General features: G+C 42.1%; 1 long non-coding RNA gene across 3 annotated transcripts in view; it reads left to right on the top strand.

Moving 5' to 3' along the window:
* Window positions 1-552: 552 nt before the first annotated feature.
* The window catches only part of LOC128928192 (uncharacterized), a 40,092-nt gene continuing 28,238 nt past the window's right edge, over window positions 553-12,406 (top strand). Inside the window, exons 1-3 of one of the 3 annotated variants that reach the window (XR_013520531.1) lie at window positions 553-730; window positions 6,267-6,440; window positions 6,517-9,380. This is a non-coding gene — a long non-coding RNA (uncharacterized LOC128928192). Of the gene's footprint in view, window positions 731-6,266; window positions 6,441-6,490; window positions 9,381-12,406 lie in introns of those variants that run through there. The other 2 variants (XR_013520530.1, XR_008472994.2) reach the window with 2 other exon arrangements.

Genomic DNA, 12,406 nt, shown 5'->3' with positions numbered 1-12,406 from the left:
TCTCTCACCCTGGCTGGAGTGCAGTGGTACAATCTCAGCTCACTGCAATCTTTGCCTCCCAAGCTCAAGTGATTCTCCTGCCTCAGCTTCCCAAAGTAGCTGGGATTATAGGTATGCACCACCACACCCGGCTATTTTTTGTATTTTCAGTAGAAAAGGGGTTGTGCCACGTTTGCCAGGCTGGTGTCAAACTCCTGACCTCAGATGATCTGCCCACCTTGGCCTCCAAAGGTGCTGGTATTACAGGTGTGAGCCATTGTGCCTGGCTGCCACATTTTCTTTATTCTTCTTTCCATCAAGGGAAGAAAACTTAGGTTGATTCCATCTCTCCACTATTATGAATAGTTGCCCTCAAATTTTTTTGACACTTGTTATCAAAAGATAGAATTTAGTTTCTCTTCCCTTGAAAATGACCATAGTCCCCTGCTTCTGTAAGTAGAATACAGTGAATTGTTGCTCATGATCTGCCAAAGTTAGGTCATAAAAGATGATATTGTTTCCACATGGCTCTCCCTCCTGGGGTGGGTGTGCTTAGAACCCATTCACCATTTTGTCAGAAAACCCAGACCATGTAGGGAGGTTACGTGTGGGTATTCCACCAGATAGCCCCAGGTGATGCCCTGGCTGACAGCCCACATTAACCAGGAGATACTTGAGCAAGAAAACCTTTGACAGTATTCTAACTCCATACTGTTTAAAGGCAACCACATCCTGAGCCAGAACTGCCTAGGTGAGTCTAGTCAGCCTCCAGAATTATGAGAAGACTAATAAGTATCATTGTAACTGTATAATTTGGGGCGGTATTTTTTTGTTGTTTGTTAGTTTGTTTTCTCAGATGGAGTCTCACTCTGTCTCCCAGGCTGGAGTGCAGTGGCACAATCTCAGCTCACTGCAACGTACACTTCCTAGGTTCAAGTGATTCTCCTGCCTCAGCCTCCTGAGTAGCTAGGATTATAAGTGTGAGCTACCACACCTGGTTAATTTTTAGTAGAGAAAGGGTTCATTATTTTGACCAGGCTTGTATTAAACTCTTGACCTCGTGATCTGCCTGCCTTGGCCTCCCAAAGTGCTGGGATTACAGGTGTGAGCCACCACACCTGACCAGTATGTTACACAGCAATAGGTAGCAAATACACAAAGTCATCTTCCAATACAAATATGTCAATTCTCCACTTGATACCATTCAATGGTTTAGAATTGAGTGTAAAACAAAGACAAAACACAATCCTGAATCCATCTGACAAGGGATTAATAATTAGAGTATATAAGGAGCTTAGGTAAAAACAAAATCAATAGGACAAAAAGCTCTAATAATCTGATTTAAAATGGGCAAACAATCAAAATAGACATTTCTCAACAGAAAACATACAAATGGCATCTTTATAAAAAGATGCTCAACATTGCTGATCAAAACTACAATGAGCTATCATGCAATCCCAGTTAAAATGGCTTATATCCAAATGACAGGCAGTAACAAATGCTAATGAGGATATGGAGAAAAGGGAACCCTGGTACACTCTTGGTGAGAATGTAAATTAGTGCAACCACTATGGAGAATGGTTTGGACAGTCCTCAAAAAACTAAAAAGAGCTACTTTATGACACAGTAATTCTACTGCTGGGTATATACCCAAAAGAAAGAAAATCAGTATATCAAAGAAATACCTACGTTTCTATATTTGCTGCAACATTATTCACAATAGTCAAGATTTGGAAGCAATCTAAGTGTCCATTAACAGGTGAATGAGGCCAGGTGCAGTGGCTCACGCCTGTAATCCCAGCAGTTTGGGAGGCCGAGGTGGGTGGATCACAAGGTCAAGAGATTGAGACCATCCTGGTCAACATGGTGAAACCCTGTCACTACTAAAAATACAAAAGATTAGCTGGGCACAGTGGTGCATGCCTGTAATACCAGCTACTCGGGAGGCTGAGGCAGGAGAATTGCCTGAACCCAGGAGGCAGAGGTTGCGGTGAGCTGAGATCGCGCCATTGCACTCCAGCCTGGGTAACAAGAGCAAAACTCCATCTCAAAAAAAAGGTAAAAAAAAAAAACAGGTGAATGGATAAGCAAAATGTGGTACATATACACAATGGAATATTATTCAGCCATGATAATAATAGCATCCTGTTACTTGCAACACCATGAGTAGAACTGGAGATTATTTTATTAACTAAAATAAGACAGAAAGAGGGAGACAAATTTTGCATGTTCTCAGTCATTTGTGGGTGCTAAAAATTAAAACAATTGAACTCATAAAGATAGAGAGTAGGATGAAGGTTACCAGAGGCTGGAAAGAATAGTGGGCTGGGGGGGTGGTTCACAGGAATAATTAATGGGTACAAAAATACAGTTAGAATGAATAAGATGTAGTACTTGGTAGTACAAAAGAGTGACAATGGTAAACAATAATTTACTTATTTAAAAATAGCTAAAAGGGACCAGGTGTGGTGGCTTATGCCTGCAATCCCAGAACTTTGGCAGGCCAAGGCAGGAGAATCACCTGCCAGGAGTTCGAGACCAGCCTAACTAGCATAGCAAAACCTTGTCTCTACTTAAAATACAAAAATTAGTCTCAGCTACTCAGGAGGCTGAGGCAGGAGAATAATTTGAACCCTGGGGACAGACATTGCAGTGAGATGAGATTGCAACACTGCACTCCAGCCAGGGAGAAAGAGCTACACTCCAGTGCAAAAAGAAAAGAAAGAAAAAGAAAAAAGGAAAAGAACATAACTGAATTGTTTGTAAAATAAATAAAGAATAAGTGGTTAAGATGAGGAGTATCCCATTTACCCTGATGTGATTATTACACATTGCATGCCTGTATCCACTAGGAGGCAGAGGCTGGGCCTAGAAGGGCCTACCACAGGCAGGAGCCAGGCCTGGACAAGCCCACAAGAGGAGGCTTTGGGCCTGGAGAGGCCACTGACAGGCAGGATCTGGGCCTGGAGAGGCCAACATCAGGACCATTTGGCCCTGACCAGGCCACTGGGAGGAGGCTGGAGCCAGGCCAAGAGAAGCCAACTTGTGGAAGTTTCGGGCCTGTAGATGCCGACAGAGAGCAGGAGCTGGGGAGGCCACCATGAGCCTTTCAGGCCTATGGAGGACACCAGAAGCTAGGCAGGAGCTGAGTCCACAGAGAATGCTGGGAGGCAGGAGCTGGGCCCAGTGAGGTCATTGGGAGACAGGAGCTCACCCTGGAGAAGCCAACGTGAGGAGGTTTTGCAACCAGAGAGGCCACTAGGATGGCAGGACCTGGGCCTAAATTGGCCAACTTTAGGAACATGTGAGCCCCTGAAGCCACCAGGAGGAAGCTGAAGCCAGGCCAATAGAAGCTGACTTGAGCATATTTGGGTCCTCAAGATGCATTCAGAGGGCAGGAGCTGATCTTGGAGATGCCATCATGAGGCATGAGCTGTGTGGGCCTGGAGAGCTTGATTTCAGGACCTTTCAGGTCTACAAATGCGACAAGCAGCCGAGTTCACAGAGGTTGTTGCAGGGCAGGTGGGGGGCCTATAGATGCAGCCATGAGGAAAAGCTTGCCCACAATGGATTCCAGAAAGCAGCACCTGGGCCTGGAGAGCCCACAAAGGGATGAGCTTATGAGCTGGGCTTGGAGAGGCCACCAAAAGCTTCCAAGTAGCGGGCGTGCAGACCTGAAAGGTCTAGTGAGGAACAAGCTGGGCCTGCAGAGGATGCCGAAAAGCAGGAGCCTCCATCAGCCTGGGGAATTCATGGTGAGGCATGACATGTGCCTAAAGAGGCCATCAGAGAGCCAGGAGCTGCCATGAGGCAGGCACACAGGCAGGCAGAAATGGCCTGGGGAGGCCAACATCAAGGGTAAGAGCTGGGCCTACCTGTTAGTAGGCAGGAGATGGGTCTGTCCAGGCCACTGGGAGGCCAAAGGTGAGCCTGGAAAGCCCAACTTGAGGAAGGCTGGAGCCTACACAGACTGCTAGGAGCTGAGCAAAAGCTGGGCCAAATGTTGTTGTGAGGCAGGAGTTGGACCTGTAGATGTAGCCAGGAGGAAGAGCTGAGACCGGAGAGGCTGACTTGAAAACATTCTGAGCTGAAAGAGGAAGCCAAGAAGCCAATGCTGGGCCTGGAGAGGTGTCTACCACAGGCAGGAGCCAGACCTGGAGAGTTACACGAGAGGACTAGTGCAAAGACACATGTACACATATGTTCGTTGCAGCACTGTTTACAATAGCAAAGACTTGGAACCAACCCAAATGCCTATTAATAATAGACTGAATAAAGAATATGTGGCACATATACACTATGGGATACTATGCAGCCATAAAAAAGGGTGAGTTCATGTCCTTTGCAGGGACATGGATGAATCTGGAAACCATCATTCTCGGCAAACTGACACAAGAACAAAAAACCAACCACCACATGTTCTGTCTTAAGTAGGTGTTGAAGAATGAGAACACATGGACACAAGAGAGGGGAACATCACCCACTGAGGTCTGTTGGGGGGGTGTGGGACTAAGGAAGGGATAGTGGGGGGTGGAGAGGTTGGGAAGGTATAACATTAAGAGAAATTCCTGATGTAGGTAATGGGGGCATGGAGGCATCAAACCACCATGGCATGTGTGTACCTATGCAACAATCCTGCAAGATTTGCACATGTACCCCAGAACTTAAAGTGTAATAAAATTTTTAAAAAAAGAAAACAGGCTCCAAGGTAGTGACTAAACAATAATTTGTAATGAAACAGACTAAGGCACAAATGAGTCAATAAAATTAAGAAAAAATAAAGCAGGCTTTCAAGTAGTGAACTAAACAATATGTAATCAAAAATAACAATCATATATAAATGATTCAATAAAGTATACAATTTTTTTGAGATAGAGTCTCACTCTGTTGCCCAGACTGAAGTGCAGTGTTGTGATCTCAGCTTTCTGCAATCTTCACCTCCCATGCTAAAGCCATCTTCTTACTTCAGCCTCCTGAGTAACTGGAACTATATGCATCCACCACTGTGCCTAATTTGTATTTTTTTTGTAGAGTTGGGGTTTCACCATCTTGTCCAGGCTGGTCTCTAACTCCTGGACTCAAGCAGTCCACCTGCTTTGACCTCCCAAAGTGCTGGGATTACAGGAATAAACCACCACACCTGGCTTGTTTTTATATTTGACATGACAGAACCATTATAACTTAACTCAGGTATAAGTCATTATAAAAAATTTAACCTCTTTAATAGGACAGGACAGAAAGATCCTAACATGTTATCAAAGCATAGGGTAGGATAAATGTCATCACAAATAAATGGGAAGAGAGTAGGCCCTTCGGAAAATGGCGTGGCAAACGATTACCTCTATCAGAAACATATGGATGACCCTATCCTAAGAAAAGTAAAAGGAAGAAAGAGAGGAATGGGGGGCGTGGGGGGGCACTGCAGAGGGTTTCCATGTTGTAACACCCAGCTCAGCAAAGACAAAATAAAACAAGCACTCTTACTCACAGTCTAAGCTGACACTGCCTTTTTACAGGTTAATTTTGCAATTACCATTAAAAGTCTCAAAAGCACTCATTGTCTTGACTTAGCCCTTTCACCTCCAATAATCTAGCATACAAAAACACTTGAAGATTGAATACATTCAGGTCAATAACTCTTTATCCACCTATTACACAATCAAAAAAAGTTTAAAAGCTCGTTGGTAACGAAAATTGTCCTTAACAAATGGGCTACTATTTAGTTTCTATTTATACCACTCAGCTGGCCTTGAAAGCCATGCATACTTTCAATTTAAATAGGCCCCAGCCTACTTCTCTGGGCTTATTTACCAACACAGTCTCCCACAGGTGCTGTAAACCTGTTAAACAAAACCCCTGGCTGTTCCCCAAACACTGCCCACCTGCCTCACAGCAGCACCTTTGCCGATACCGTTTCTGCTTCCTGACACATTCTCCTTCTCCCACATCTAAGGCCTACATAGGACCCATCTCATTTCGTAAAGCTTCAGCCATACCTTCGAGTTAAATTTCTGACTCCCATGATTCCCAGGCACATTCTGGTACTGCTGGGTGTACATTAACACAATTTGAAATGTGGTTTTGCATCTCTTTTTTGCACCTGGCTGAGGTCTCAGAGAACAGAGGCTAAATATTTCACAGCTCCCCCAATTTCTAAACACAGTGCTGTATACTGAGTGGCACCTTCAGATGATGACTTTGTACTCTAAATGTTAAACTGAAGGATAAGTGAAATCATATCAGGACTAATATATAGAAATAAATTCTTGAATTTTATCCCTTAATAGAGACGGCCATTTGAATGCTGGCAGGTAGGAAGAAAAGAGGAGGATTAAAAAGTCCCAGAAGTTGGCATTTTAACTACTGCAACAAAAAAGGAGAATAAAGCAGAGTAGCAAGGTAAAGACCAGAGAAACACAGGTCACTGCAGAATGGAAGAATCTTCCAAGCTTGTCAGTAATGTAAGTTTCTCATTTTCTAATAAAGTAGTGTGGCATAGGTCACTGTTTAGAGGCTTGTCTTCAAAATGTTTTCCAGGATCAAGAACAATCTACAAGAAACAAAATTGTGAGAAAAAGCAGCATGCTCATGGCTCCAAAGAGGAGCCGTGAGCACAAGGCTACAAAAAGGACCAAACACATTCTCAACCTGCAATGTGCTCAGTGTCTGTAAATCATAAGTTAGGTGACGAAGGGCTAGTGGTTTTACATTAATAACTTTTCTTCTTGCCCCCATGTTATCTTTCTCACCTGACCCACCCAATAAAACATCCTTAAAATACCTCTCTCAAATTCCTTGCACATATGAAGCTCCTCTCAAATTGCGTGCACATGCTTGGAGAAACTCAAAACACAGTTAGTACACTAATACACAACTAAACTTGATCAACACAAGGCTTACAAGAAAGTGAAGAGAACAGCAAAACTGGGTCCAGCAGCCATCACCTAAAGAACTCTTCACTCGTTATACTGGAGCAAGTGATTTCTCTGGAACTAGGAACCACAGAACCCTGAGAAGGACCAGAATTCAAGGCCTGAAGTGAAAATGTAACATTTCCCTCCAAGTGCTTATTTCTGCAATAAACTGGTTTAGTTCTGCAATGAACAGCTAGATTTATAACTGATATCAACAAACACTTTTTTGTTGTTGCTGCTTGATGTTTTTATTTTTATTTATTTGTTTTTAATTTTTTTAACAGCACTTTCCAGGCAGATGTTTCTACAATAAGTTCTGTTATAGTAATCTCCAGGCATTTCTCTAGTTAGACTCTGCATTTATCTGTTTTCCTCTTATCCCTGCTCAAAATTAGAGATTCATATCATTTAGCTTCATCTGGGAAGTATTAATTATCCCTAGACTTTCCTTCATGCCCGTGATGAATACATCAACTGGCACAGAATTGCTTTGCAGGAGGATTTGAAGGGGATTTTGCCTCTGAGACTAGGTTAACGTCCTTCCTTTCTAACACTTTTTTAACCCAGCACTTTGGGAGGCAGAGGTGGGTGGATCACAAGGTTAAGACATCGAGACCATCCTGGTAAACATGGTGAAACCCCGTCTCTACTAAAAATACAAAAAATTAGCTGGGCATGGTGGTGCATTCCTGTAATCCCAGCTACTAAGGAGGCTGAGGCAGGAGAATTGCCTAAACCCAGGAGGCAGAGGTTGCAGTGAGCCGAGATCATGCCATTGCACTCCAGCCTGGGTAACGCGAGTGAAACTCAGTCTCAAAAAAACAAAAAGAGCGCCTTGCTCTGTCACGCAGGCTGGAATGCAGTGGTGATGTAGTCGTGGTTTACTGCAGCCTCAACCTCCTGAGCTCAAGCAATCCTCATCACTTAGCCTCCCAAGTAGCTGGGACTACAGATGGATGCCACCACACCCAGCTAATTAAAAAATTAAAAAATTCCTACAATATATTTTATTGTAGGAATGAGATCTCAATATGTTTCCCAGACTGGTCTTAAACTCCTGGAATCAAGCAGCTCTCCTGCATTGATCATTCAAACTGCTGGGATTACAGGCAGTTACTACTGCACAAGGCCATTAACACTTATATATGTCAAATATATACAAAATAAAAACCACTATGAAACATAAACATGCTCCATCTTCATGTAACTTACCATAACATGAATATGTTTTAAAAATGAGGTAAAAGCCATTAAGAAAATGAAATAAAGCACACACAAAAATATCCATCAAAATTACAAACACTCAAAACTGGATGAACAAAACTTCAAAAAGGCTGAAAACAATTGACAAATAACTTCATCAAAAAATGTAAAACAGAAACAACACAAGAACAATTTATGCTCTCTAAAAAAACACATTAAGATCAGAAAAATATTTAAAAACAAATTAAACAAAGATTATAAAAGTTTTCAGAGTAACACAGATTTCAAATTATCAGAATCCACATAAAGTTTGAGCCATGTTGACATTTTATGAGGTCTCTTCCTGGTGTTCGAGGCATCTGCAACACAGAGGTGCAAGGGTCACTGGGGAGGCACAGAGATGGAGGGAGAAAGGGTTCCCTAGGATGGCTGTGCAGGTCTCAGAGAGCTCCTCAGGCCCTGCAAGGTGACCCCTGAGCTCCCCACAGTCAGATCTACTCAGATGCCAAGGCCTCTGTGCTGCTCTCTTATGAGGGGTTATCTGTCCACAGAGAGTGTCTGTAAGGGTCATGGAAGAACTGAACTTGGGCAATCACATGGGCATCTTCAGGGGGTTGGTTCCCCAAAGAGTAAAATAGACACGGAGAAATGGGGAAATTTCAAGGACTCCAGGATCAACATGCAGAGTCTCATGACGCTGAACCCTAGGAGGAGGAGAAGGTCATCTCATGACACAGGGTGAAGGGGTCACCCTGCCTTGTCACCCAGATTCTCTGTGCCATCCAGACAGAAGAGCTGCATATCAAATATGCATAGCTTCCTAGAGCACATCATTGTTATTGCCTAATAAGACCTGGTCTTTCTAACGTCCCACCAGACCTTTCTTTGCATTGTAATTTTTTTTGAGACAGAGTCTTACTCTGACCAAGCTGGAGTACAGTGGTATAATCTTGGCTCACTGTCACCTCCACCTCCGAGTTTCACCACGTTGGGCAGGCTGGTCTTGATCTCTTGACCCTGTGATTTGTTTGCCTCAGCCTCCCAAAGTGCTGAGATTATAGGCGTGAGCCACCGCACCCAACCTGCATTGTAATTTTTAAAATTATGTTTCGGTAAGACATAAATTTCTCACTTTAGTATATTCTAGCATAAAAGAGTAACAGAAGACATTCATTTGAAAGAGTAAAAAACAGTGTATGTATACACACAAACACATTCATATGTGTATGTTATTTCAAAATTGAAAAAAAGTTTTATTTTTTTAATTTTTTATTGCATTTTAGGTTTTGGGCTACATGTGCAGAACATGCAAAACAGTTGCATAGGTACACACATAGAAGTGTATTTTGCTTCCTTTCTCCCCTTCAACCACATTTGGAATTTCTCCCCAGGCTATCCCTCCCCAGCTCCCCCCCCCGCTGGCCCTCCCCTTTTCCCCCCAATAGACCCCAGTGTTTAGTACTTCCCTCCCTGTGTCCATCTGTTCTCATTTTTCATCACCCGCCTATGAATGAGAATATGCGGTATTTTATTTTCTGTTCTTGTGTCAATTTGCTGAGAATGATGTTCTCCAGGTTCATCCATGTCCCTACAAATGACACGAACTCATCATTTCTGATTGCTACATAATATTCCATGGTGTATATGTGCCACATTTTCCCAATCCAGTCTATCATTGATGGGGATTTGGGTTGGTTCCAGGTCGTTACTATTGTAAAGAGTGCTGCAATGAACATTCGTGTGCATGTGTCCATATAGTAGAATGATTTATAGCCCTTTGGATATATACCCAGTAATGGGATTGCTGGGTCAAATGGGATTTCTATTTCTAAGTCCTTGAGGAATCGCCACACTGTCTTCCACAATGATTGAACTAATTTACACTCCCGCCAACAGTGTAAAAGTGTTCCTTTTTCTCCACATTCTCTCCAGCATCTGTTGTCTCCAGATCATTAAGATCGCCATTCTAACTGGCGTGAGATGGTATCTCAATGTGGTTTTGATTTGCATTTCTCTAATGACCAGTGATGATGAGCATTTTTTCATATGATTGTTGGCCTCATATATGTCTTCTTTTGTAAAGTGTCTGTTCATATCCTTTGCCCATTTTTGAACGGGCTTATTTGTTTTTTTCCTGTAAATCTGTTAGAGTTCTTTGTAAATTCTGGATATCAGCCCTTTGCCAGATGGGTAAACTGCAAAAATTTTTTCCTGTTCTGTTGGTTGCCGATTCACTCTAGTGATGGTTTCTTTTGCCATGCAGAACCTATGGAGTTTCATTAGGTCCCATTTGTCTATTTTGGCTTTTGTTGCCAATGCTTTTGGTGTTTTGTTCACGAACTCCTTGCCTACTCCTATGTCCTGGATGGTTTTGCCTAGATTTTCTTCTAGGGTTTTTATGATGCCAGGTCTTATGTTGAAGTCTTTAATCCATCTGGAGTTAATTTTAGTAGACGGTGTCAGGAAGGAGTCCAGTTTCTGCTTTCTGCACATAACTAGCCAGTTTTCTCAACACCATTTATTAAACAAGGAATCCTTTCCCCATTGCTTGTTTTTGTAAGGTTTATCAAAGATTGTATGGTTGTAGATATGTTGTGTTGCCTCCGATGCCTCTGTTTTGTTCCATTGGTCTATATCTCTGTTTTGGTACCAGTACCATGCCGTTTTGATTACTGTTGCCTTGTAGTATAGTTTGAAATCCGGTAGTGTGATGCCCCCCGCTGTGTTCTTTTTGCTTAGAATTGACTTGGCTATGCAGGCTCTCTTTTGGTTCCATTTGAAGTTCATGGTGGTTTTGTCCAGTTCTATGAAGAAAGTCAATGGTAGTTTGATGGGGATAGCATTGATTCTGTACATTACTTTGGGCAGTATAGCCATTTTCACGATATTAATTCTTCCTAACCATGAACATGGAATGTTTTTCCATCTGTTTGTGTCCTCTCTGATTTCGTTGAGCAGTGGTTTGTAGTTTTCCTTGAAGAGGTCCCTTACGTTCCTTGTGAGTTGTATTCCTAGGTATTTTATTCTTTTTGTAGCAATTGTGAATGGCAGTTCGTTCTTGATTTGCCTTTCTTTAAGTCTGTTATTGGTGTAGAGGAATGCTTGTAATTTTTGCACATTGATTTTATATCCTGAGACTTTGCTGAAGTTGCTTATCAGTTTCAGGAGTTTTTGGGCTGAGACGATGGGGTCTTCTAGGTATATTATCATGTTGTCTGCAAATAGAGACAATTTGGCTTCCACCTTTCCTATTTGAATACCCTTTATTTCTTTTCCTTGCCTGATTACTCTGGCTAGAACTTCCAGTACTATATTGAATAGAAGTGGTGAAAGGGGGCATCCTTGTCTAGTGCCCGATTTAAAAGGGAATGCTTCCAGTTTTTGCCCATTCAGTATGATATTGGCTGTTGGTTTGTCATAAATAGCTTTTATTATTTTGAGATACGTTCCATCGATACCTAGTTTATTGAGAGTTTTTAGCATAAAGGGCTGTTGAATTTTGTCAAATGCCTTCTCTGTGTCAATTGAGATAATCATGTGGTTTTTGTTTTTGGTTCTGTTTATGTGGTGAATTACGTTTACAGACTTGCGTATGTTTAACCAGCCTTGCATCCCCAGGATGAATCCTACTTGATCATGATAGATAAGTTTTTTGATTTGCTGTTGCAATCAGCTTGCCAATATTTTATTGAAGATTTTTGCAACTATGTTCATCATGGACATTGGCCTGAAGTTTTCTTTTCTTGTTGAGTCTCTGCCGGGTTTTGGTATCAGGATGATGTTGGCCTCATAAAATGATGTGGGAAGGATTCCCTCTTTTTGGATTATTTGGAATAGTTTCAGAAGGAATGGTACCAGCTCCTCTTTGTGTGTCTGGTAGAATTCGGCTGTGAACCCATCTGGAACTGGGCTTTTTTTCTGTGGTAGGCTCTTAATTGCTGCCTTGACTTCTGACCTTCTTATTGGTCTATTCATAGTTTCAGCTTCCTCCTGGTTTACGCTTGGGAGGACACAGGAGTCCAGGAATTTATCAATTTCTTCCAGGTTTACTAGTTTATGTGCGTAGAGTTGTTTGTAATATTCTCTGAGGATGGTTTGAATTTCTGTGGAATCTGTGGTGATTTCCCCTTTATCATTTTTTATTGCGTCTATTTGGTTGTTCTCTCTTTTTTCTTTTATCAATCTGGCTTGTGGTTTGTCTATCTTGTTGATCTTTTCAAAAAACCAGCTCTTGTATTTATTGATTTTTTTGAAGGGTTTTTCGTGTCTCAATCTCCTTCAGCTCAGCTCTGATCTTAGTTATTTCTTGT

This window comes from Callithrix jacchus, chromosome 7 (assembly GCF_049354715.1).
Source record: "Callithrix jacchus isolate 240 chromosome 7, calJac240_pri, whole genome shotgun sequence".
Classification (NCBI taxonomy): Eukaryota; Metazoa; Chordata; class Mammalia; order Primates; family Cebidae; genus Callithrix; species Callithrix jacchus.
The sequence above is the reverse complement of the archived record's forward strand: the minus strand, read 5'-3'. Positions and strand labels throughout refer to the sequence as shown.